The following is a 24,528-nucleotide window of genomic DNA, read 5'->3' as shown; positions in this document are numbered from 1 at the left end:
TGATTCATAAAAATCTATACATGAATTAGCAGAATACTATGTAGTGTTTACATTAAGTTAAGCATATTTAACTCCTCAAAAACTTATCATTTCTTAATGGTAAAAAGTTTTAAAACATTTTCTACTTTTAAAAACTGTATGCCATATTATTGTTATTTATAGCTTTCTTTCTGAGGAAGCATGTACCAGAACATTTCTATTTCTAACTTATTTGTATCTATCTGTAGGTGTATCATTGATCAGTTTTTATCCATTCTCCTAAGCCCCTAGGAATTATTGTTCTACTTAATGTCAATAGACCACCTTGTGTAGATTCTATGTGACTGAGATCTTGTGGTCTTTGACTTTCTCTTTTCTGATAATAGCCCTGCCTAGTACAGTAAGATGATATCTAAATGTATTTTTAGTTTCATTTCCCTGATGATAAGTGATGAACATTTTTCCTTATACTTACTTGGGCAATTTGTTTGGCTTCTTGTGCTGCTGGATTGAATTTGTTAGCTTATATTAAGTATTTTACCACATGTGTTTTATAAGATTATTGAGTGATAGTTTTATTTTTGTTATTTATTTTTTATTTCTTTCTTTGTTGTTTGTTTAATCACAGCAATACAGGCATCCTTAAATATAGAAGAATTTTTTCTGTTATTGTTATTTTGTTAACTTAAGGAAGATGTGTACTATTTCTTTGAATGTTTAGCAGAAATTAGTAGTGACCTTAGGGCTGTCTTTGATGTAACCTTCATTGCACACTCAAACTTGTGCCTTGAAGCCATTCTGTTTGGGTTTTTTATTTCTCCATGATACAGTCTTGATCATATGTAAATGTCCAAGACTTTGTCGCTTTTTCTAAATTTTCAAGTTGGTTGGCACATACTTGAATTCTCCTCTTTTTACTGTTTTTTTATGTAAATTCTATTTTACCTGACACAAGTCCAGCTATGTCTGCTTTTTTTGGGGGGGGGGTTCATTTGAATGGAATAAAATCTTATTTCATTCCTTCATTTCCAGTTTCTGTGTGTGTCTTTACAGAAGAGAGCCTTCTGTAACCAACCTATACTTGAATCTTAAAAGTCATCCATTTCAATCATGGTTTTTCCATTAGAAAATTTAACCTATTCATACATGGCCTTACTCCAGCCACTCTATAACCTATCATCTAGTTATGTTGTCTATACTTTGCTGATTTCTTTAATTTTAGTCTTTCATTAACTGCTATATCCTTTTGATTTATGGTTATCATGAAATTACCCAAATAATTTTACATTATTACTAGCAATTTGGATATGGTAGCACTTATATTAATCTTCAGAGTTATGACCAATCTTTTCTCATTTCTATAACTTGTACTTCATCCTCCCTAAATTCTAATTATTGTTGCATTTTACAACATTATTACCAGTATTTAATATGTTAATTTAGCTATTTTTTCACACATCTATGTTAAACACTCTGGTCATGTTTTATCCTTTATTCTCTTTTAACCTACTTCTCAATCCCACCATATCCTTATTATACTCTCCCCGCTTTTTGGCTTTGTGATACAATGTATTTAAACTCTATTTAACAAGGACCACTCAGTTGAGCATAAAGTAGAGAGCTGGCTACTGGATACTGTAATTGGTGGCTACATCAGTGAATATAATGACTTTCTCTACTTCAACAGATCCTAAGAGGAACTGGGTCCCAAAAGCCTGCTCCTTGTCCCAAAACTGAATGTTTTGGTCTCAGTCTTGTCAAAACTCTATGCAAGTAACCAGTAACCAGTGCTGTGAGTTCATGAGTACCACAACTTTGTCATGCTCATAAGAGCATTTCATAGCCTCCCTTTCTTTGCTCAGCTCTCGGGTCTTTCTGATTTATCTCTTATTCCTTTTTTGTAATGTTCTCTGAACCTTGAAGGGGTCAGTCCTGGGGTGTATCCATTAAGGTGGAACACTCAACAGTCACTTGTCTTTAGTACCTTGACTCTCTATGAGTACCTGCATTGATCACTATTAGCTAAAATATAATCTTTGATGAAGTCTGAGGACAGCACGGTGAGTATGAACATAAACGTAAGTATTTAGTTGGCAGTTGGACAATACCTTCATTAAGAAAACAAAAGTAGTAGGATCACCCCTGATGTCTTATGTCATCCATAGCCATGAACCTATTTCCAAGTCCCCAAAAATCAATGGGTTACTTCTATAACAGCTATGCCTCTACTGTACCAATACAAAAATATTTTCTGGCAGTTGCTATTGTAGCAACCAAGATCCTAATCTTAAAAAACAAACAAACAAACAAACAAAACTTATTTATATCTTTTTTTCCTTGCCTGTATTGCAACTTCTATCCTTATGAAGGATAGCTAACAGGATGATGTTTCAGGATCATTCCAACATAGATTCTCTGTATTCTGCAACTAACTTATGTGGTACCTTAGCAATAGGGCTTTACTATCCAATTCTCATTGGCAACCAATAGCTATTACATGTACAAGATTTTTTGGGGGGTGGGGGGTTGGCTATTGAGTTTTCTGGAACAACTTCTAGGGAGGTATCACACACTAGACATATGAATTTTATTTAATAACCATGGATTCTGGGATTGGCTCCATTCATCTCTACATGGGACTGCTGTCTTTTCAATTTAAGTTTTATAATTAGTTTATAATGTGATAGATTTGGTGTGGTTCTTCATACAGCATTAGTTTTGGTGAACACTCTGCAGTAAATCCCATGCTGAGTATCTTTTTTTTTTTTTCACTGTTGTATCTATGTGAATTTGGAATTGGTTTATAAGCTGAATTTTTTTTTTATCTTTGTTTTGAATGAAGTCATTTTTTTCTTTCAATAGAGATATTTACAATGCTTAAAAAAGAATAAACTGTATTAGGTTGAGGTGTCTTTCTTCCTGTGGAACTGAAGTTTAGGCTTCAAGCTCTATCTGTATTCCTTTTCTTAGTGTCAGCTACTGTCATCAATAAGAGTCACTATCCAGGGCTCAGCATGCTGAGTTAGAAGACAGTGGTCCAAAATTTTCAGTGAGCAAAGAACATCCCTCTACATACTATAGGCTGCATACAAAAAAAAATTATATCAACACTGGATAGTATAGGGAAAATTGAACTATCCCATTTAAAACCTGGGACAAGTTAAGATACCACTTTATTCACTTTTACTCAACATAGCACTTGAAAGAGGAAGAAGCCAAGGTATCCCTACTTATATATAACATGACCTGATAGAGTCATTATGGACTAATAGGTATGATAAATAATCTCAGCAATGTAAGAGAATATAGAAACCAGCAAGCATCTATATGTAAACAACCTATTTTCTCAAAAAGAAATGAAAAAAAAAAGCCTCATTTAAAAAAGCTTCAAATGGAAGAGCTAGAGGGAGGACTGAAGGAACTGAAGGGAATTGCAACCCCATAGGAAAAATATTATCAGACTCCACAGAGCTTCCAGGGACTAAATCACCAACCAAAGAGTATACATGGAGTTATCCATGGCTCCAGCTACATATGTAGCAGAGGATGGCCTCATTTGGCATCAATGGGAGGGGAGGCCCTTGGTCCTGTGGAGGTTTGATGCACCAGTGTGGGGGGGGATGCTAAAGAGGTAAGGTGGGAGTAGATGAGTGGGTGGAGAAGCACCCTCATAAAGGCAAAGGGGAGGAGGAGATGAGGGATGGGATAAGGAGTTTGTGTAGGGGAACCCAGGAAGTGGGATATCATTTGAAAAGTAAACAAAGTTCTCTTTCTTTGTTGGGTCTCTGTGTAATTTGGGTATCAGAGTAATTGTGACATCATAGAATGAATTAGGTAGTGTTTCTTCTGTTTCTATTTTATAGTCTGGTAGAATTCTGCATTACAACCATCTGCCCCTGAGCTTTTTTTTGGGGGGGGGGTGGGAATTTTGTTTTGTTTTGTTTTGTTTTTATTCTTTCATCTCTTTTTACAGTCCACACTTTATCTTACCCCTGGTCCACCCTCCAACTGTTCCACATCCCACACTCTTTCCCTCTGCCCCTGCTCCAAGAGGATGTCCCCATCTTCACCCCCCATTCCACCAGATCTCCCTACTCCCTGGGGCCCCAAGTCTCTTTAGGTACATCTTCTCTGACTAAGTCCAGACCCAGAAGTCCTCAGCTGTATATGTTTTAGGGGTCTCATATCTGCTGGTATATACTGCTGGTTGGTGGCTCAGTGTCTGAGAGATCCTGGGAGTTCAGGTTAGTTAATACTGCTGGTCTTCCTATAGGGTTGCCTTCTTCCTCAGTTTCTTCCAGCTTTTCCCTAATTCAAATATAGGGGTCATCAGCTTCTGTCCAAGTGAAGATGCTTCAATCTCACTTGGGAGGTAGAAGAAAGCAATCACAAAAGTGGGGAGGAAGGGACCTGGTGAGAAAAGGGACAGGAAGGGGAAGAGGAGTACATGATCAGGTATTGTGGGGAGGGAAACAGGACTGAAGCCTTGAGGGTCAGCAGAAAGAATGGAAAAAGGTAACCTCAGGATGTAGGAGGTAGGGGCACCTTTTAGAATATACCAGAGATCTGAGAGGTGAGAGACTTTCAGGACTCAAAGGGAGGAACCCCTTTGCTGGGGACAAAAATGGAGAAGAGCCTGAGGAAAAGGAGGTCTAGTGACAGTTCAAATTGGGATCTAGCTCAGGGGAAGGTCCTAAGGCCTGACACTAATACTGATGCTATGGTGTGCTTACAAATAAGGGCCCATGATGACTGCCCTCCTAAAGGCCCAACAAGCCATTGAAAGAGTCAGATGCAGATATTTATACCCAATCAATGGACATAAGGCTGGGAGGTTTTTAATGACTTCTTCTATTTCCTCAGGGATATGGGACTCTTCAGGTAGTTTACCTGCTCTGGATTTAACTTTGGTATATAGTATCTGTCTAGAAAATCATCTATTTCATCTAGATTTTCCATTTTTTGAGTATAGGCTTTTGTAGTAGGATCTGATGATGTTTTGGATTTTCTCAGTTTCTGTTGTTATGTATCCCTTTTCATTATTAATTTTGTTAATTTGGATAATGTCTCTGTACCCTTTAGTTAGTTTGGCTAGGGGTTTATCTATCTTGTTGATTTTTTCAGAGAACCAGCTTTTTTTTTTTGTGGGTTGATCATTCTCTTTGTTTCTATTTGGTTGATTTCTGTCCTTAGTTTGACTATTTCCTGCCTTCTACCCTTCTTGGGTGTTTGCTTCTTTTTATTCTAGGGATTTTAGGTGCACTGTTAAGTTGCTAGTGTAGGATCTCTCCAATTTCTTTACAAGAGCACTTAGCACTATGAATTTTTATCAGCACTGCTTTCATTGTGTCCCATAAGTTTGGGTATGGTAAACAAATAAAATTATTAATAAAAAATAAAAAAGCTTTAAAACAAAAATAAAATTCAAGAATAAAACTAAACAAAGAGGTGGAAACTTTAAGACCTGAAGAAAGAAACAAAAGGACACCTGAAAAGCAAAACCTTCTGTCTTCCTGGATTGTTAGAATGGATGCTATGTAAATAGTCACATTATTAAAAGTAATCTACAGATTCAATATAATATCAATCAAAATAAAAATTACAAAGGTATTGAAATAATCCTCAAGTTTTACTAAAGGATCCCACAAAATCAAAAAGTTTATGCACAGCAAAGGAAACCATCAGCCATGTGAAGAGAGAGGCTACAGAACTGGGAAACATTGGCAAGTATTTGGGGATTAATACTTCTGGCATTAGAGTAATTCCAGGGCCTTCTTTGTAGATAGACTTAGGGATGTGGCATATTAGGATCTTTCCAATGTTAGGGTTCACCAATTCAGTACTTGATTCTAGAACAAAGTCTTGTATAGACCAGTGACTATCATCAGAAACTACACTGTGCTGCCAGGGGAATGTTGGTGAAGGTTAGCACTGCTCATAAATTATGTCAGTTGTGAATATCTTTAGGCAATTGTTTGAAAGGAAGGTTATGTCTACAAGGAAAGTTGGACTTGAAAAACAAATTTTTATTTAGCATTAGGAAATATTAATCTATTAAAAGTTAATCAGAGATACTTCAACAAAAAGTATTAAGGACAGCACACTGTTCATAATGAGAAGTAGGATTACAAACAGGATATTATTGAGCCCTATTTATATAAATGATTAACCAGGAAGATAAGCCATTAGCAACAGTATAACTGAGCGACTGTCAGAAACTGCTCTGTGAAGTCCATCTTCCATGCTAGCATGTAGCTTAGTTTGAAGATGAATAATGTTAAATATTACATTTACAGGTAGAATCTAGAATTTACTGCATTTTGTTATTTCTTACTGCCCCATACCACTGTCTGGTCAAATCATTGATGTTCATTATTCAGCCCAGTTGAAGCTTAGGGATAACAGGCTAATTTATAATAAATAAGCTAGATGAACCTGGCAATATCCAGATAAAATCAGTCCTAGATAAGAAATCATTACAGATTAACCCTCAGATCTCCCATTTATCCTCTTGTTAGCTAGCAAATCCCATCAGTTGGAATTTTCAAGAAATTATATTTAGGATTAAAATTACTGTAATTCTCCACCTGAGAATGAATGGCCCTGGAGTCCTTTTTCTCTACTCTATGGTATATGTACTAGGAAGTCTACCATTTTCTTATTGGTTAATAGGTTTGAGTACTTCAGATATCTATTAACCATGAGGAAATCCTACAATTGACTCTATGAATCTTGAAAATCTTTAAACAGTCCTTATGGGAGAAAAGAGTCAATTCAAGACTTGAGACAAGCTGGTGAAAACTCAAATGTTGAAGAGAACACGAAGAAGTGAGGTTCAGTTCTCACTAATGAACAAAGGAAATAATGATGAGAATTAACAGTATATTCTAGCCATCAAAAGATTGAAGGTTATCATTAAAGATGAGGAATTTCCCCTTTTGGAGGAAATAAAGCATGGAGTAGACCATCTCTTGACAAGAACATTGTTGACGACTTCAGCTCTGGGAATGTGGTAAAATGACTACATACTTGCCCCACAACAGGAACTGTTTGCTCTTTGATCCATACAGAACTATTTATAGAACTGCTTAGATTTTAAAATGTCCTCATACATAATATAGCCAGTTACTTAGAACAGTGATTTCTCACCTCTGGGTAAATATTACAGTGACTCAGAGAGCTTTTAAAATGTACTTATGCCTAGACATTTCTACCTTCTAAAACCATAACCTTGCTCATTAGATGAAGGTATCCATAATTTTAAATGCTTTCCAAGTGACTCACATATTCAACAAGTCTTGAGTGGCCCTTATCTGAGGAATCCTTGCTTTTTTGAATTTAGCTGAATCTTCTATTGTTACATACACAAGAGTATAATACATTCAGAAATATAATCTGTCATATTTAAAAAAATCTATGTGCATTTATCTAATAATAGTCTCTTTTTATTTTCCCCAAATATGGTGGCATTTTAAAGCTTCCATGTTCTGATATTAAGTGGAATATAGAAGTTTTATTTAATACAAACCTTGTGTTTTCCTTGGGCAAACCTGAGTCCGTGAAGATTCCTTAGCTACACTTACATCTTCTTTTAATGAGGTAATTATTTTGCCAAGTGTGGAGCTAAGAGCTTTACTATGTGTGCAACAGTGAATTAAATTGGTGCACGGTAGATGCAGTTATCATTAAACTCTCTTGTTTATTAGATTTGATCCTTTGAATTATTTTACCATTTAGCCATGAAACCTTGAATTCCCACTAATATGTTTAACCCTTTTCCAACTGCTTCTTGAGAGACAGTTTTAGTTTTTACACTGACATGGTTGCAGTCTTCATGCTAATAGCATGCTTTTTCTTTTTGGTAATTCCTGAGTGGAAAAACAAAAACAAACACAATTATTTTTATGGGATTTCTTATGTGTCCTCATGATTTAAATATAGTGAATAAAAGATGCCAGATCTAAGTCCCAACAGGACATCTTTAGAGACAAATTTTATGTAATTTCTGAAGTACTTAACATGGAGAAATATACCTTCTGATGCTGATACCATTTCATTCATATTTTAAGAGACACGTTTCTGCTTTGTTTTTATCTTAAGAATTAGAAATTGGAGGCTGGAAGTATTGAATTTTCAAAGACAATTAATTGTTGTGTTTGGTTTTCCATCATGCTCCAGAATCATGTTCATTACCACAGGATTCTAACTTTAAATGTTGAAAATCTTTAGCTTAGCATTTGGTTTAAAAATGGGGAACTCAATATGGAGAAGTCAAGTCTGCTTTTAGCTCCTGATACAAATTATTAGTTCTTGCTATTAGACATTATTGGCAGCTGGCATCCCTCATACTATATAGTGCACCCACATGCCCATGAACCCCAGAAAATACACGATCAGAAATCACTGGAAACCACATAAGACAATTATACAACAAAACAGAACCAAATTAATCACTGAAACCACTGGCTGTAAGTAATAATGCATACGAGAAAGGAGCCGGTGTACATAGGTATGTATGGTTATTTCTGGGTCTTTGAGTCTATTCCACTGATAGATCTGTCTGTCTCTGTACCAATACCATGATGTTATTATCACTATTACTCTGTAGTACTTGAGTTCAGGGATGGTGATTTCACCCAGATGTTCTTTTATTGTTGAAACTTGTTTTGGTTATCCTGGGGTTTTGTTTTTTCCATATGAATTTGGGAATTGCTTTTTCCATGTCTATGAAGAATTGGGCTGGAATTTTGATGAGGATTGCATTGAATCTGTATATTGCTTTTGGTAGGATGGTCAATTCTACTATGTTAATCCTACTGATCCATGAGCTTGAGAGATCTTTCCATCTTCTGATATCTTCTTCATTTCTTTCTTCAGAGATTTGATGTTCTTGTCATACAGATCTTTTACTTACTTAGTTAGAGTTACACCAAGATGGTTTATATTATTTGTGGCTATTGTGAAGGGTACTGTTTCCCTAATTTCTTTCTCAGCCAGTTTGTCATTTTTATAAAGGAAGGTTACTGATTTGTTGGAGTTAGTTTTATATCCAGCCACTTTGATGAAGTTGTCTATTAGCCATTGGAGTTCTCAGGTAGAATTTTGGAGGTCACTATGTTTAAGATCATCTCACCTGTGGATTGTGATACTGTGATTTCCTCCTTTCTAATTTGTACCCTTGATTTCCTTTTCTAGCTAATTTCTCTAGCTAGAAATTCAAGCACTATAATTAACAGATAGGGAGAGAGTGGGCAGCCTTCTATTTTCCCTGATTTTAGTGGGATTGCTTCAGGTTTCTCTCCATTTAATGTTGGCTGTTGATTTGCTGTATATTGCTCTGATTATGCTCCAGCATGTGCCTTGCAACCCTCATCTCTCCAAGTTTTTTAACATGAAAGGGTGTTGGATTTTGTCAAAAGCTTTTCCAGCATCTAATTTGATAACTATGTGACTTTTTTCTTTGAGATTGTTTATACAGTGGATCACATTGATGGATTTTTGTATATTGAATCATCCCTGCATTTCTGGATGAAACCTACTTGATCTTGTTCAATGATGGCTTTGATGTGTTTTTGGTTTGTGAGAATTTTTGAGTATTTTTGCATCAATATTCATAAGTGAAATTTGTCTGAAGTTTTCTTTCTTTGTTGGGTTTTTAGTATCAGGTACGGTTTAGGTACCAGTGTAACTGTGGCTTCATAAAATGAATTAGGTAGTATTCCTTCTGTTTCTATTTTCTGTACTAGTTTGAGGAGTATTGGTATGAGCACTTCTTTGAAGGTCTGGTAGAATTCTGTGCTAAAACCAACTGGACCTGGGTTTATTTTGGATGGAAGGATTTTAATGAGTGCTTCTATTTTCTTAGGGGTTATGTCACTGTTTTGATAGTTTATCTCATCTTGTTTAACTTTGGTACTTGGTATCTGTCTAGAAAATCATCCATTTCATCTAGATTTTCCAGTTTTGTTGAGTATAGGCTTTTGCAGTAAAGTCTGATGATTTTTTTGAATTTCCTCAGTTTTTGTTGTTATATCTTCCTTTTCATTTTTGATTTTGTTGATTTTGATACTATCTCCGTGTCTTTTAGTTAGTTTGGCTAAGGGTTTATCTATCTTGTTGATTATCTCAAAGAACCAGTTCTTGGATTTATTGATTCTTTGTACTATTCACTTTGTTTCTAATTGGTTGATTTCAGCCCTGAGTTTGGCTATTTCCTGCCCTCTACTTCTCTTGGGTGTGTTTGCTGCTTTTTGTTCTAGAGCTTTCAGATGCACTGTTAAGTTATTAGTATAGGATTTCTCTAATTTCTTTATGAAGGCACTTAGTGCTATGAATTTTCCTCTTAACACTGCTTTCATTGTGTCTCATAAGTTTGGGTATACTGTGCCTTCATTTCCATCGAATTCTAAGAAAGTTTTTAATTTATTTCTTCCTTTATTTCATGACCAAGTTATCATTGAGTAGAGAATTGTTAAGTTTCCATGAGTATGTGGGAATTCTGTTCTTTTTGTTGTTGTTGAAGTCCAGGTTTAGTCTGTGGTAATCTGATAGAATGCAAGAGATTATTTCAATCTTATTGTATCTGTTGAGGTTTGCTTTGTGTCCAATTATATATGGTCAATTTTGGAGTTTTCTTTTATGAATATGGAGAATTGAGATATCATCTTGGTGGATTTTTCCTTTGGTAAGAATGAAGTGTACTTATCCATCTCAGGATAGCACAAACAATCCTAAACAATAAAAAAAATACAGCAAACATAAAACAAACCTTCAGGAGGTATCACTATCCCTGAGCTCAAGCTATACTATAGAGCAATAGGAATTAAAAAAACTGCATGGTATTGGTATAGGAACAGATAGGTGGATCAATGGAATTGAATCAAAGACCCTGAAATAAACCCACACACCAATGGACACTTAATTTTTGACAAAGAAGGAAAAATGAGATAATGGAAAAAAGAAAGCATCTCCAACAAATGGTGCTGGTCTAACTGGGTTTCTGCATGTAGAAAAATGCAAACATATCCTATATCTTATTCTGCACAAAACTGAAGTCTATGTGATCAAAGACCCCAAAGTAAAACTGGATACATTAAGTCTAATAGAACAGAAAGTAGAAAATAGCCTTGAAGTCCTTGGTATAGGAGACAATTTCCTGAACAGAACACTAATGGTTCAGGCTCTAAGATAAACAAATGATAAATGGGACATCATGAAATTGAAAAGTTTCTGTAAGGCTAAGGACACTGTCAATATGACAAACCAGCAGCCTACAGATTGGAAAGGATCTTCACCAACCCTACATCTGATAGAGGGCTAATATCCACAATTTATAAAGAACTTAAGAGGTTATACACCAACAACCCAAACAACTCAATTTTAAAAATGGGGTACAGAGCTAAACAGGGAATTCTCAACATAGGAATCTCTAATGGCCAAGAAACACTTAAAGAAATGTTCAAATTCTTCAGTCATCAGGGGAATATCATAAATAAGTCTGAGTTTCCACCTTGTATCAGTCAAAATGGCTAAAAGCAAAAATTCAAGCGATATCACATGCTGACAAGGATATGAATCAAGAGGAACACTCCTCCATTGCTGGTGGAAATGCAAACTTGTTGAACCACTCTGCAAATCAATTTGGTGGTTTCTCAGAAAACTGGTACCACCAACCGGAAAACACAAGTGGACTGGACCTAGGCCTCCCTGCACATAGGCAGCTTGGTTTTTATGTAGGTCCCAAACAACTGGAGCAGGGGCTATTCCTAAAGCTGTTTCCTGTATGTGGGATATGTTTTTCAACTTGGGCTCCCTTGTCTGGCCTCAGTGGAAGAGGAATCACCTAGCTTTGCAGAGACTTGAAGTGCCAGGGTGGGGAGATACCCAGAAAGTCCCCTACCTGCTCAGAGAAGAAGGGGACAGAGGTGGGGTAGGAGAAATATTGTAGGAAGGGCTGATAAAAATGAGGTATTCATTGCGTTTGGGTTTGTATCTAGGTATTTAATTCAATTCCTTTGATCAATGTTTCTGTTTTTATGCCAATACTATGCTTTTTATTAATATTATTATTATTCCTATAGTTTTTAATACAACTTCAAATCAGAGATGGTGATATCCCTAGTAGTTCTTTTGTTATTCAGGTTTGTTTTAACAATTCTTGGTTCTTTTGTTTTTCCACATCAAGTTTAGAATTGTCGACTTCTGCATGAAAATCAATTGCCTCTGTGTATTTGAAAGACTTTTATTGGCCACTTTTATTTTACTAGAGCTTATAGGTCTATTTATACTGTTTATTTGATCTTGATTTAACTTTCATAAGTGGTGCCTATTGAGAAAATTCTGTTTCTTATAGATTTTCCAGTTTTGTGGACTATAGGTTTTTAACATATGTCCTTAAGATTCTTTAAATTTTCTTGATGTCTCTTGTTATGTCCCCTATTTTGTTATGTATTTTGTTAATTTGGATACTCTTTCCATCTCTTAGCTAGTTTTGATATGGATTTGTCTGTCATGATAATTTTCTCAAAGAACTAACTCCTTGTTTCATTGATTCTTTGTGTTGTTTTCTTAGGTTTTATTTTATTAATTTCAGACCTTGGTTTAATTATTTCCTGACAGATATACTCTGGGTGTGTTTACTTATTTTTGTTTTGGAACTTTTTGACCAACTGTTATGTTGCTCCAGAATCTATGGCTTCTAGCAGGCATTGAATATAGAACCAATATCAATGATTCTTAAGTTATCACAGAAAAGGAAAGAATGCTAACAAATTCATTTCATGAAGCTGGTGTGTTGGGCCATCACCAACACTAGGTTAAGCACACAACTAAAAACAAAACAAAAATCAAAACAAAACAAACATGCAAATAGATAAAGAAATGAAATCCCAGCCAGGCAGTGGTGGCACATGGCTTTAATCCCAGTACTTGGGAGGCAGAGGCAGGTGAATTTCTGAGTTCGAGGCCAGACTGGTCTACAGAGTTAGTTCCAGGACAGCCAGGGCTATACAGAGAAACTCTGTAAAACAAAACCAAACAAAAAACAAAAAACAAACAAACAAACAAAAACAAAAAAAAAAGAAAGAAAAGGAAAAAAGAAATGAAATCCCATAGACTTTAAGCTCTTATTAACATGAATGCAAAGCTTGTTGTTAAAATTAAATTTAATAGCATATTTGAATTAAAATAACAATTGTCATAGAAATTGGTTTTATCTAGAGATTCAAGGGTGAATCAACATATATACTCTAGTAACTGGAGCACATCACATAAACAGAATAAGTAGAAGCAAGTACATGGTCATTTCGATAGACACTTAAAAGGCCTGTGACGAACTTGAACATCTTTCCATGATAATGGCTATGATGGAATTGGAAATGTTGACAAATGTACTCAGCATAATGAATAGCCAACATTGTGCTAAATGAGGAAAACTGAAATCATTCCTCTAAAATCAGAACAGGCCTCAAGGGTGTCTACTCTGTATTCTTATGCAACACAGTGTTGGAAGTTTTAGCTACAAAACTAAGATAAAATAAATAAATAGAAGGGAATGTAAATGGAAACAAAGGACTCAAATGAACTCTATTTTCAGATGGTATGATTTCATAGATAAAAGACACTAAATACTCTGCCAGAACACAGATCTGTTGGATGTTTTCAGTAAAGTAGCCAAATACAAAGTAATACAAAATAACAGTAGAACTAATATATATGTGTATGTAATCAGGATTAGGGTTAGGGTTAGATATATATGTATATCAATAATAATATGATGAGAAAGAAATCAGGAAAATAATCCCCTTCATATAATATTCAAAAGCATCTAGGAGTAAATCAAACCAAGAAGTTAAAAGACTTTATAAGGAAAACTTAAAAAGAAAGAAAAGAAAGAACTAGAAAATTGAAAGCTCTCCTATGCTAAATAGTCAACAAAATATTGTAAAATATGGCTATATGGCTAAATGTAATCTAAAAACTCAATGTATCTCTCATCAAATTTTAGTAACGTTCTTCATAAAACTAGAAAACCAGTCTTAAAATTCACATGGAAGCACAAAATTGTATTAGTGCTGCATTAAAGAATAAAATAAACACTTCCTCTTGGTATACTTTAGAGCAAGACTGACCCAAAATTTGAATTCCCTTCACTCCTTGTCTCTTCTGTCTGTCCCTGTTGCTACTTTCTAAAAAGGGGCTTTTCTCTATATTTATTAAACACAGAAAACATGGTATGGGAAAGCATGATGAATCACTCATTTTTTCAACAGTGTTTACAAGGGAAGGATTTACCTTACTACATGTGCCCTACTGACCCTAATAACACTAAAAACCAAAGATGTTATTGACCTATACTCACATACTTCTTCCAACACTTATTTTCTTTAAGTTTGCCTCCATCCACTGACTACTTTCATTGATTCATTATCCCAACTCTGCCTACCCCTCTCTCTCCTTCCCCTCCCAACCTTCTCTCTCCCTTCCCTCTTCCTTCCCACACCCATCTTTCTCCCTCTGCTCCCTCTCCCATCCCCCTTCCTCTGTCAGAGTCATAGAAGCATACATAATTTAAGAACAAAACTCAGCATTTAGCTTAGCTTGTAAGAGATGATTACATAGGAAGTTCAAGGCATAGTAAGGTTGGTTATACTGTTTACTTAAATGCTTGTTAAATAGGCACCTGGTGTAAAATACATACTAGTGCAACAGACCAATTACATATTTTACATTCATGCTTCATCTTGATAGTGAGGTCTGGCAAAAATTTTCAATTTCTAAAGGCAAGAGGTGCTTTCAGACAAAGCATGTATCTGTATTATGTGGACTTGGATTCATTAGATTTATTTTCTGGACTTGGATGAAATAGTTTCATACAAAAATAAGTACCAAATGAATCAAAACTTTAACAATACTTAAAAATCTGAAAAGCTAGATGAAACATAGGGAAAATAAAGATATAGGCATAGGCAATAAATTTCCTAAAAGGAATGATGGTTCCAGAAATAATTGCAATGGCAAATGAAACTTAAAACTTCTGCATAGTAAATGTATTAACATAGTGGAGACAAAGCTTATACAGGAGAACATTTTGTCAGTTATACAACTGATAGAGGTTTAATATTTTAATATATGCAACTTAAATATTAAATACCACAACTTATACCCATCATATAGTAACTAGATAGGTCAAAGAATTTGTAAGTTCTTAAAAACAAAGTACTAATGTGGTTAATAAATATATGGAAAAGTGTTTATAATCCTTAACCATCTAGGAAATGCAAATCAAAATGATGTTGAAGCAACACCTTATCTTAGAATGACTACCACTATAGTAACAACAACCAATCAAACAAAGAAATCCTTGTGAGGATGCAGGGAAGCTATAAATGCGTATGCCTCTGTAGTATAGCCATCATGGAAAAGTGATTGTTTTTCAAAACCTCAAACTAGAACTATCTAATCCAAGTCTCCATTCCAGAAAATCAATCTGAATGAATCTAAGTCAGCATATTACATAGATACTTACATGCCTATGATTGTTGCTCCATAATTCACAAAAGGTACATTGTGGAATCAGTCTAGATGTCTACAAACTAAACAACAGGTGGTTTATTAGACAATGGGGTTTTATTCAGCCACAAATTAGAATGATATAAAGTTTGCATGAAATTGGATCATCATATTAAGTGAAATCAATCAGATTCAGAAAACAAATCTCATGGGTAATTTTTGTTAAAAAATATATGTATGTGGTGAGAAAGTAGAAGGTGGTCTGTTTGGAAAAAGCAAGGCAAACTCGAAAGAAGGGGAGTACAAGAGATGGTACTAAGGGATGCTATGCTCAAACTTACCTTCTACAGCTGAATGAAAATGTTGTAATGGACCTCAATCAGAAAAGCCATTACTAAGAAAACATGACTTTGTACAATAAATATTCACTAATAAAGATTTTATGGATAAAACTAAGTAATTGAGTGCAACATGGAAAAGGGAAGTGGTCTAATGTTTGAGATCTGAAGCTCTTAACTTTCCGGAAGTTAGAAAAATGAATACAGATTTACAAATGAATAAAGATACAGAGACTACTCCCCAAAAGGTATCTTAGAAATCAAATGTTGAAGGTCTTTAGGGGGGAAATAAAAGCTCAACAGTGTAAAAAGCATCTGAAAGATCAGTGAAGATCTGGAATGAAACAGTAGATTGTTCAAAGGTCATCTGTGACATTGCTGAAAATAGGGGCAAGTCCTCGCCGGTATGAGGTTGAGAGATGAGAGAAGGGAATCAGAAGAAGAAAATCACAACTTTGAGAAAGTTATATTACACAATAGATATAAAGATGTAGTTATGTATAGTTGGGGAGAGAAATGTAACCACGAGAAAAGAAAATTCTAGATGGGAGAAATCTCAGCATGCTGATAGGAACTTTGGGGCTCCGAGGGCTGCTGTTGATTAATGAGAAGACTTTGGATGCTGTTCTTGATTTAGGGAGTATATAGGCTTCCTAGTGAGCCTTAGTGCTTTGTGGTCAATTCACCCACTGTATAAAGTGTAAAAGAAGGAAATAGGTAAGTAATAGTTTTGGTGAAATCAGAAAACCAGTCATTAGCAAAGAATTACATGTTTCAGGACAAAGTAGGTATGACATAATTATCTCAAAAGTATGTGTGGTTGTTAGGTTCTCTTGTACACATTTTTTAAATTAATGGTCATTAATTTGAAGTGGAAATTAGAATCTGGATGGCTGTCTACTCAGATTAGCTATGGACACTGCCAAGAGGGCACTTTCATTTATAGTAAATTGCTTTACATATATGTTTTTGTCATGTTATCTTTAAGACATTCAAAAGAGATATACCCTGCAAAAGATGTTTTTATTTATTTTTTTATCCTTAGGTAATGTATAAGTGGCTCAGCCATGCATGTACTCAGTCAGCAAGATGACTCAGTGGGAAAAGGCCCTTGCAGTCAAGCCTGGCTGGCTCAGTTGAGGCAACATGTCTTCTGGCCTCCACTCAAGTTATAAAATAAAAGTGCAGCATGAAGGATGTCAAGCTTAGGTAATATTTGACTAGCTTGCTGAAAGTCAAGGGCTCAGAGTTAAAATGAGCTTTTTTAGAAAAAATATGCATATGCACAAATAAATTTTATGGGTCAAATTTTATGTTTTCTACTATTTTAAGGAAAAAGACTTTAATTTTTATTTTCAAAATTCCTTTATACTCTTAAAATATTTTTATGAATCCTATTGAGCATTTGTTTATGTGTGACATGTCTCTTGAGATTTTCCTATTATAAATTATAAATCAGTAAGTTAGAAAGTTATTTCATTAAAGAATAAACCTATTACATATTATTTAGTATTTATTTGTTATACATTGTTTATTACAGAAACAATGTGGTTTTAGTGAAATAAAACTATTTCTCAAACAAAGAAACAAAAACCACATCAGAGTTCTTTGACAACAGTTCCTGAGCAGATGCAGCTGTGTTATTATCTTTTCATCTGTATTTAATGTGTTATAAGCACATGTGTCACACAGACTCCAGAAAACTGTGAACATGGGAAGGAATGAGTATTATTACAAAAGCAACTATAAGAGAGTCATTCACACTCACTTGGAGTCCCACACTTTGACAATGACTGTTTTCAGTAACAGTTAATAAAAAGCCAATCAAACATGATCATTGGCTATCTTTGTAGCATATACTATTGCAAAGGTAAACAAAATAGACCAGCTGCTTGTTTAATTTAAAAATGTAGTGACTGATAATTTGTTTCCTTTCAATTTTAGTTTTTTCTAACTGTTGTATTTCTTAAATATATAGAATTGGTGAAAAATAAGGGAATAACTGATAAATAATTAACTTTATTGTTTAACCCTGAAAACTGAGTTCCAAAGAAGTGATGTGATTCTTAGAACTTGCCACAGGTGTCAAACAGAAAGAAAAAAATCACTAAGTTGAACCATTTTTTTAAAAAGTGCAGATAATTCTATAGAATCAGCATACTTCACATATAAATTAGCATCCAGACTCAATCAAACATTCATTCTGAAGTAACCCTTTTGCTAGGTCATGTTACTGCTTAGATATGAGATGTGGGATTTAGAAGGAGTGAGGAGGGTAATGGATATTATTTGCTATTTCAAATTCCTTGAAAAAATGGTGACACTGTGGAATGAGTCATTTGCTTCAAGAACATAAATGGCAAAAAGGAAATAAAGGGGAGGACTAGAAAGCCAATGAAGAGTTCATAACCTCCTGAATTCATTTTATTTGCCCATTATGCTATAAATAGTCCTTTGACAAATACTTACTGGATACCACGTAGGAATGCTGTAAATAGTCATCATATCCTTTATGGTTTAATTACTACCTAAGAAACTGTATAGACTCCAAAACATATTTAAAAGAAACATGAAGCCAGTGTATCACTACTCAATATTTAAAACAATTAATTGATTTATTTTTTTCCTTTCAATCCTGCATACATTTCAGAAGTCTGTCTGTAAGTAGAGAAAAAGTATGGCCTGTTCTGTTAAATGAGTGGATATCTTTCATAGTAATAGGATCAGTTAGTTAGATGCAAATCTAAAATCTTTGAGTAGGAACATGTGACAAAAATGATGCCTTTAATATCTTTTCTCCACAATTTTTTTAAGACAAACTTTTTTTCCTCACTTTTGAGAAAGAAAATGAATGGTCAGCTCTGCTGAATCTTGTTCAGTTTGAAGCTTCTGTCAAGTTACAAGAAAGTAACGTATGTTCATAATGGTCAATGTCACCAAAGTCACACACTTTCCTTAGAGCTGGATGTTGTATATGAATGGAACATTTAATAAAGCCATGTAAGTTCTTTGTAGAACACCCATTCTTTGAATACTTAAGCACTTAGCTACAGTGAGTCTCAACTTGGGTTATCAAGAAAGATTTTTAAAAAATGACTAATTAAATTTTGGCTGCATTCAGATAACTTAAGATCAGCAGTTAGGTTTGTTTAAAATCAAATAATTCTAAGGTGTTAAATACTGCTCTTCTCAACAAATATGTGTAAAGGTGCTTGTAATCACCAAGGAAACCCAGTCAGACAAGGGAAACCTATTGCTTCTCAGGACAGTGGGCAGGTGTTAAACATTGTTAATGGACTGTTAAAATCTATTAATATCACTACCACTGTTAACAGTAAGCTCTGTTAAGTTCTTATTGTAACCATACTCCTGATGTTCTTCTTCCTGTAAATATTGAGGCATGGGGTGCTGCTCATTCCTAAATAGAAACAGTTAGACATTCTCTTCTTGCCCTGGCTGCTTTGAACTGACTGCCAATCTAATTGTTCAGTACCATGAACAGTGCCATCTTTCAAGACTACACAATAATGGCTAGCTGGGGGCTGGTAAGATGGCTCAGTGAGCTGGGCAGTGGTGGTACACCTTTAATCCCAGCACTTGGGAGGCAGAGGCAGGCAGATTTCTGGGTTTGAGGTCAGCCTGGTCTACAGAATTCCAGGACAGCCAGGGCTACACAGAGAAACCCTGTCTTGGAAAAAACAAAAACAAAAACAAAAAAAGGCTCAGCGAGTAAGAGCACTGACTGCTCTTCCAAAGATTCCAAGTTCAAATTCTATCAACCATACTGTGGCTCATAATCATGCGTTATGAGATCTGACACCCTTCTCTGGTGTGTCTGAAGATAGCTACAGTGCACTTATTTATAATAATAAATCTTTAGGCCTGAGGGAGTAGGGTTGACCAGAGTGAGCAGAGGTCCTAAATTCAATTCACAACAGCCAGATGAAGGCTCACAACTATCTGCACAGCTACAGTGTGTACTCATATACATAAAATAAATAAATAAATCTTAAAAAAATAATGGCTAGCTGATTTGGCTCATCTCCTGAAGTACAACCTCACCCAGGGCTGTTTGAAACAGTTGGTATCAGATTTTTTGCTGCCATGAACCTGATAAACTCTAGATGACTCCACAACCATCTCTACCTAGGTCAAAGCAGCTTTTCAGAAGGAGTGTGATAATTGGTGAAAACAGATTATCATTCGAATGTGATGTGTACTGTAATTGATACTAACAGCCCTTCTCTGGCTATGTAAGTCAGTAGGCTGTTCAGAATCTCTTAATGAATTGATGGAGTTACAATTTTTTCTCTATACAACTCTCTATCATTATAGAGAATTACTAGTTCTCTACCTTTTGAATGTTTTAATATTTGGGCCAATAAAGGCTCCTATCAAGTGTTTTTTCCCCCTTTTCTACATTCTTCAGTGCTTCTATCAAGTGGTTTGTTTTCCCTTTCCTACTTTCTTTATTGCTAGCTAAGCTGGTAACATGAATAAAGATGAGAGGTTAACCATGATGACTGGCAATAAGGCAAGAAGCAGTAGCTATACTGCCTGAGCAGTTGGTAGGCCAAGGTGTGAATGTTGAAAGGTAACTGGCCACGAGGCAGCTGAAGAAGCAATGTAGCTGAGCACTGAGAGTAACCAGAGCAGTACAAGTACAGCAGCAGATGGTGGAGAACCTTAGGCTGATGAAGGATAAGTGCTGGAAAAGAAGAATAAATGGCTGGAAGAAGAAAGCTCCAGGCCTCAGTCACTGCAAGAGTTAGAGAGAGCTGGCAAATCTTTATGGCCAAGAAACCCAAGCACTGCTGTTCTGCCAAGCAATTAACACTGGCTTTTGTCAAGGGCTGAGGGATTATAACGTCTAAGACTGCCTGCAAGCTTCAATACTAGCTGCAGCCAAGGGAATGTTGGCTTCCTAAGCCTGAAACATATAGAGCCAGAGGTCTTGATGGTTAAATCCTACAGGAGAGCAGATCTCCCCAGAGCAATATCTACTATACTTCTTTCCACCTGACTTTTGCTGCTGCTCACTGTTGTCCAATGCAGAATGATAGAAAAAGCTGCCAGATTTCCACCTTTGAAAAGCTGCTCGACTTCTCAAGATTTCTCTCTAGGCAGAATAAAAGCACTCCAGCTAGTTGATGGGTCACATGAGTTATAGAGCCTCTGATTTGTCATTTCCTGATTCTGACTCATGACTCCTCTTAGTGACTCACACATTTATCCATGAATGAGTCTGACCTAAAAACCTGGATGAAAATGTCTTTGGTAGATGGAATCTGTGGGAGGTAGGAGTCCTGGAGCTGCCAAAAAACTGCATTGCTATGAAATAAAAGGAAAGGGAAACACAGCCACATTTATAGAAAAGCAGAGATGGAAACTGTTGGTCTTAGATTTAGACTCTTCTTTAGCTTCAGTATGTTTCTGAATCTATTATACGATGGTTTACATTATTTGGTAATGTCAAAGAATATCCTGCTACAATCCCCATTGTTTAAATAATACTAGCATATTTCTTGGTGAATGCCCATGTCCATTATGGGTCAGAGGAGGGCTTTGCTCATCCTAGTACCAAGTATATAACAGAGAACCTTCTTAACTGTTGCTCTTAACAGTGATAGAGGAAGTATACATGCGCTGAAGAGTCACTAGTCAACAATTAAGTGCTCAAACCCAGAAATAGCATGTATCACTTCCATTCACAAATCACCCAGGAGTAATATTGCCCTACCTAACCACAAGGGGTCTGTAAAGTATATAGGAGACTTGGGGAGAACCAGAAGACAATTATCTAACAGCACAAAAGCTTATCACATTAACTTTCCCACATATTCTTTCACATTTCATGAAAAGTATTATTATCCTTTAAATAATTTCCTATTTTAATTTTAACTTATTACATTAAATTTTACTTTCAAAGAGTAACAAACATAAACAAGGTAAATGACACTGAAAGGCTTTTTAAGAGAAATAACCCTCCCCGTTTTTCACTCATTTACCTGATCCCAGGAGGTTAATTCTTTTTTTTTTTTTTAAAGATTTATTTATTATTATATGTAAGTACACTGTAGCTGTCTTCAGACACACCAGAGGAGGGCATCAGATTTCATTATGGGTGGTTGTGAGCCACCATGTGGTTGCTGGGATTTGAACTCGGGACCTTTGGAAGAACAGTCAGTGCTCTTACCCGCTGAGCCATCTCTCCAGCCCCAGGAGGTTAATTCTTAAATGCTTCTTCCTTCTGATTTTTCAATCACTGCTGCTATAGGTACCTATGTTGTGCCAAAAATATGTTATCTTCTTTTAGTAAAAAATACCCTCAGGGTCCAGGATTTTATTCTAGTGTAAATGTACCTGGTAATAAACATTACATTTTTGCTGCTGTCTTCTCTCCTACTTTTATTATATTTATTCATTCCTTTAAAAATAGTCTTTGGGTCTAAGGGCATAGCTCATGGTACTTATATAGCATATTAGAGGGCCTGGATTTAGCCTTTAGTACTAAAAAAAATTGATAAGGTTTCAAGAGGAAATATAAATGTTACATAAGTTTATATCCTCCAACCCTGATTCTTCCTAAATTCTAATTAATTGAGTTTTACTTAATTGAAATGATTTCTTCTAGCAAATATGGGAAAATTTAAGCTTCTGTGTCTTCAAACTACAGCTGTAAGATTGGAATGCTACAAAGAGTACATTGTAATACATTGTTCTGTATAATAACATTTACTTCAAAGTGAATACTACAGACAAAAATCTTCCCAGAAACTGAGGTACCAGTTTTTCTTGTATCCTGAAAATTAGCTTTGAATTTAAAGGTAGAAAATCTGATGGATTCTACAAAGGATTCTGAAATTTCATAATTTGTATTTTAACATCTGTAGTATTTTTTTAGCATGTAGCTCAAGAATTTTCATTCAAATGGTGGCCTAAGGCTGGAACTCAGTGGGGAGAAATGAACTCCTTAGTCATTGATTTTTATGAAACTGACCTTTTTTATTTTTTTGAGGCTTCAGAAAGGTTTCTAATAACAATTCCTCAATTTTTCTCTGTTTTGTTTTTAGTGTCTCTCTGGGGATCTCTCAGAGATTTCTCCCTGCCCTGCTAAGATTAGATACTTCTTTGACTTTCTCCAGAACACATGCAAATGACAACAGACAGTTTGTCTTGAGAGCCATGTTAGCTCTGCTGAGTCAAATTATTATTTAGGTTATTAGAGGATTTTGTGGATATATTAAGAGGAATTCTGTCTTTTCTGAGACATTGTAACTCAGAAAAGGCTTTTTGGACTAACTTGTATTTGTCTGCCAATCTTCAGAGAAAAATGTATAGGCCTGGGAGTTTATTTCTTATTTTAAGTGGGTGCTTATGCTGATATGGATGTATATTCCCATTCTGAGTGTCATATTTATAGGACATATGAGGCACCTGTGATGTAAATATTTGTTGCGTTTAAAGTTCTAGCTTAGCCACAGTTTTTAATAGAATGCAATGAATTATAGGCATCATTACAATTGGATTTAAATTATCCAAGTATACTTAAAATAAAATGTACTTAGATGATAGAACTTCAATCATTAGACTTATATTCCTTCTCCATCCTTCCCCAATATTTTGCTGTGTGCTGCCTACTTGTCCTTCATAGTAAGAGAGTTTAGATACTATTTAAGTATAGTGGAAGCAGACAGAGGGATCTTATTATTCCTAAGGACACTTGGCAGGAGGTGAACTCAGCTGATCATCTAATGCCCCAATCCTGTTAGGCACTGTTTTAGGAATGGTAATTTCATACCAGTTATTTGATGTATATGTGCTTAGCTTATTTTTCTTCAGATAATTTTAACTATTGGGAACAAGTTTCTCAATATCTTGAGCATCAGTTGTCAGATTTCATCCCTCATTCCAAGTCAAAGCCTCAAGGAAGAAACCATCTGCCAAGCCTCCCTTTGGCAACAAGAGTCTACTTCTATAGCATTGGGTCATTTTAAATTCACTGTTTAAATTCAATGAGGTTGCTTGGTGGGTAAAAGCACTTGCTACACTATCTTGATGATCTGAGTTTGATGCCCTAAATCCATGGTGGAAGGTAAGAACTCATTTGTGAATCATGTCATCTGATCTTCATTGTGCACTCTCCTCTCTCTCTCTCTCTCTCTCTCTCTCTCTCTCTCTCTCTCTCTCTCTCTCTCTCTCTCTCTCTTGCCTCAGCAGAAATAGTAAAATAAAATTTAAAAAATTAAAAAAGGAAAGGAATTTATTATTACCACTTTGAGGCACACCTCACTCCAGCCATGAGGGCTAGAATAAGCAAAGCCATAGCTCAAGCTCCAGTGGTGCTTTCCCCAGCTATAGCCACATCAGATAATTTGTTCTTGTTTTAGAAGACATAATGTTAAGATGTGCTATAATGGACTTGAAATAACTTTGTTCACTCCCTAGATTCTCTCATTCAGGTTAGGGGTAGAATCCCTCTCTATGAAAGCCCAGCAGAAATCTAGTGATTGACAGTCTTATGGAGACTGCTGCATTTCCTTATGTGAGGCCCAAAAGTCATAAAACTGGAAGCTAAGCTGTTGTTGGTGAAAATGACAATATCACATCTTTGTTGTGGCAGTAAAACTCATCTGTGCTGTGTTCCAATATTAGGCCCAATAAAAAGTACCTGTTGCACTGTCTTTTCTTGTGAATCTTT

The 24,528-nt window shown here is 35.5% G+C and overlaps 1 long non-coding RNA gene across 1 annotated transcript in view; it reads left to right on the top strand.

Annotated features, from left to right (window-relative positions):
* Positions 1-3,865: 3,865 nt before the first annotated feature.
* LOC116089361 overlaps positions 3,866-24,528 on the top strand; it is a 22,180-nt gene continuing 1,517 nt past the window's right edge. The window contains exons 1-2 of the long non-coding RNA XR_004118307.1: positions 3,866-4,223; positions 16,873-17,036. This is a non-coding gene — a long non-coding RNA (uncharacterized LOC116089361). The remainder of the gene's footprint in view (positions 4,224-16,872; positions 17,037-24,528) is intronic.

Source organism: Mastomys coucha, unplaced genomic scaffold, assembly GCF_008632895.1.
Source record: "Mastomys coucha isolate ucsf_1 unplaced genomic scaffold, UCSF_Mcou_1 pScaffold14, whole genome shotgun sequence".
Lineage (NCBI taxonomy): Eukaryota > Metazoa > Chordata > Mammalia > Rodentia > Muridae > Mastomys > Mastomys coucha.
This window is presented reverse-complemented; position numbering and strand designations above follow the sequence as displayed.